Source organism: Chiloscyllium plagiosum, unplaced genomic scaffold, assembly GCF_037043375.1.
Source record: "Chiloscyllium plagiosum isolate Xiang-an unplaced genomic scaffold, Cpla_swu_hap1 HiC_scaffold_45, whole genome shotgun sequence".
NCBI lineage: Eukaryota > Metazoa > Chordata > Chondrichthyes > Orectolobiformes > Hemiscylliidae > Chiloscyllium > Chiloscyllium plagiosum.
In genome coordinates, this window is record NW_028270183.1 from 65,348,611 (window position 1) to 65,352,225 (window position 3,615).

The window sequence follows — 3,615 nt, forward strand, 5'->3', positions numbered from 1 at the left end:
CTACTTCAAACCTTCGACAAATAATCTCCACACATTTCCCTCCTGACAAGTATGATAAAGTCAAATCGTTGCTATTTATTAAATCATGAGGGACATGGATAGGTTGACTCGTCACGGTGTTTTCCGGCTGGTGGGGAAGTCAAAATTTAGAAAACATCGGTTTAAAATTAGTGGGTAAGGATTTAAAAGGGACGTCAGGGGCAACTTTTTCAGACGTGTCCAGAATGCGCTGCCAGAGAAATTGGTGGAGACTGGTACAACTGTAACATTGACTGGCATCTGGATGGATATATGAGTAACAAGGTTTAGAGGGATGTGGGCCAAATGTTGGCAAATGGGACCAATTAATTTAGGATATCTGTCCACCATGGTCAAGTTGGAAAAAAGGGCCACTTTCCGTGTTGTATTGTTCAACGACTTGATGACTCGAGAACAACCGCAAAAACTTTGCAAATAATTCCGTCAAGACGATTTCAAGTTCCAAATCTTCGGTTAATCTTCCTCTCTTGTGCTCACAAGTTCATTACCTGATGTCAGAACAAACGATTAGTTGCTGGATCCATTCCTGTAAATTGGTTCTGCATTCTTTCTAATTCTGATATTTTTTTACGAATGTAGCTAGTGTTTATGGACTTAGCATCAATTTTTCTAATAGCATATTTCGATGAATATTAAAACACAACAGCATATTTAATTTGGCACCAGATGATGAACAATTGAGTCAAAATCGATCGGATGCAGTGAGACAATGATCCTCTCTTCGTGTGGTGTACATCCGTGACTCTATAATTCGACGAAGAATCATTCCCACAACTTCAGCTGTGTCAGAATCTAGTTTGCGATGAAAGCCTGTCAATCTGCAAAGGTAACGTTCTCTGGGTCACTGCAAAGGATTTGGCGAAATCTTTGGGTCTTGAAAATTTGTTCTTCCAACAAATGAATTCAGTTGTTTTACTGTGAATATTGACAATTTTGCCGCAGCTGTGATGGCCGAGAGGTTAAGGCGTTGGATTTGAAATCCAGTGGGGTCTCCCTGCGCAGGTTCGATTCCTGTTCACAGCGTCGAATCTTTTAAAAGTCATTAATTCCTTTGCAGGATTTGGATTTCGTGGAGCTTGAGCTTTGCATTCAATCGAAAGTAAATTTTCAACTCTGAAGAATCCGAAGTAATTTCAAGACTGACCCAGTCATCTAATTGAATAAATTATATGTCGAGACACAAAAAGCCACCAACTTCCAACACGAATCAGTTTCAACACATTTGTCGAACTATCGTGAAATTTGGATGTTCGGGGGATGGAATTCAGCAAAACAAGAAGCAATGCAATACATTTACCTGCAAGTGATGAATTTTTTTTTAGGATCAGTTGAAAATCAAGCTGAGAAAGTTCAACCTAATTTGCAGCTGACTCTCAAGGCCAATAATCTATTATATCAGTAGTCAATGAATTAGAAAAAAGCAACTCCATGTGTGGAAAGGAACTCGACTGATCCAGGTTCCTGGCTTGCGATGTGAAAAGGCAAGGCGATATCAGTGGAATATAATTTTCTGGAAATATTAGAAATGGAATGTTTACGGTCTTCTGCTGTCCACATTCGTAAGAAACTGTGCATTAAGAACTGAAATTGAAAATTAACGATTTAGCCCTCTGCTTGTGGTGTAGCATTGTTCAGAATAATAGGTTGTTGTTGAGGCTAAAATTGACCAAAATAATCGATGTGGATCTTATCCACGGCCTTCGTTGGAGCAGTTGGTGCGGAGAGCTGAGCTTGAAGAACCAAATGCCAATTATTCATCCTGGCTGTCTGAATTGCTTAGTTAAACATACTCCCAGTTTAATGAGAAAACCTTTGCTATCAGAGTTAGATATTTTCATGTCAGCATGTTCCGATATGAGAAGACACTTATGAGTAGATGGACTTAAATTTTGACTCTAACGTCAGAGATGTTGACACATTTCTGCACCAAAACAGCACTACCATTGGTATCAAATCAAACTGGACAAAGGACTAGTCACTTAGACATTTCCTGTCTGCAGACTCTGCCAATGGACCGTTCAGGTCCGATGGAGGAATAGGGCGTGGTGACATCTGTTCGCAAATGGATCACTTCATTCTTGCTCACGATCCATAAACCGTAATTCATTTTGAACTTCTTTGCCATCTGCATGATAAGTGGTACATAATGCACAGGTTTCCTTCTCGAAAGAAAAGCGAAATCTTATTCAATGCAGACGCAAATTCAAGTTGTCCCTGGTCGACCAGAAGACAGATGTCGCGAAACAAAGTGAATATAGAAAACAATTAATGTTTTCTGGGAGTCAAAAAGATGTACTGGAAGAACGGAAACATATATTTGGAACTAAAGTCACATACCACTTCCATAGACTAAATGTTCTTGAACCGTTATCTTAATTTGACCTTCATGTCCACCATTGCTGCAAAAATTATCTTAACAACTCAGAACTTTGTGTTCTTTGATATTCTCTCCTTCATGTATCTCTTGATTTTGAAACTAAAACCGAGCAATAATAATGCACCCTATTTCACTTGCAAAGATCGGAAGAAGATCAATTTATAAGAGAACAGAAATAAAGCTACGTCTGTCTTTCGAGAGAAAACAGTTACCATTTAGACTCCAAAAAGTCTTCTTCAGAAGTCTGCGGAATGAACTCGAAATAGTAGACCGAAAATGAAAAAAAGAAGCCAAAATGCCGCGAATACACCACCCGCAAGTGCATCAAGTCCTACTCGAATATGCCGGTTTACTACCATCAACATCAGTGGAGAACGGAACAAAGCTCATTCTGCAGTTGTCAACCTGTTATGACGTAGTTTGTAAAGTCAGAAATATGATGAGGTAAAAAGCGGGATGAAAGCGGGATATAGGAAGTCTGAAAAAAGCAAGTGCGTGCTTTGCTTTGAAGAAGGTTGGCAGTGATGATAATGGAAATTAATACTCAGCATCGTTGCAACACACAGGGACGCAATTCGTTTTGCTAGGTTTCTGTTCTGCCATTTTATAATCACGACTGCTGTCGGGTTTGGTTTCCATTCCAGGCTTAGGTGACAGCCTGATGGAAGTTTGCACATTCGCCCAATTTCTTTGTGGTTGCTCTGGTTTGCTGCCACATTCTAAACATTTGCAGGTTATTTGGAATCGCCATTGAACGCACACGGTTACAGAGACAGTGATGACTCTGTAATAGGAGTGTCTGGATAGGACGTACTTCAGAGGATTTTTGTGAACTTAAATAGACAGAGTGGGGTTAATCTGCTGTTTCCTGGGTGAGCTACATGGACAGAGAGGGGTCAGGGTCTTCTTCCCTGAGGGAGATACGTTGACAGAGTTGGGTTAGTTGCTCTTACCTGTTTCAGTCACGCAGATACAGTAGGGTCAGTCTGCCCTTCCCTGGGCGAATTTCTTTCACAGAGTGGTAACAGTCTGCTCTTCCCTGCCTGAGTGAAATAGAAAGAGCGGGGTCAGTATTCTCCTCCCTCGATAATTTATGTTGACAGTCTGGCTTCCGTCTGCTCCTCCCTGGCTAGTTACATTGGTAGAGTGGGTTTAGTGTTCGTTCATTGGGTGAGTGCCATAGACAGAATGGAATCAGT

At 40.7% G+C, this 3,615-nt stretch overlaps 1 non-coding gene across 1 annotated transcript; it reads left to right on the plus strand.

The window, feature by feature from the left end:
* The first annotated feature begins 980 nt into the window (after positions 1-980).
* On the plus strand, positions 981-1,062 carry trnas-uga (transfer RNA serine (anticodon UGA)). The gene has a single exon. It is a non-coding gene; the product is annotated as a tRNA-Ser (tRNA).
* The last annotated feature ends 2,553 nt before the right edge of the window (positions 1,063-3,615 follow it).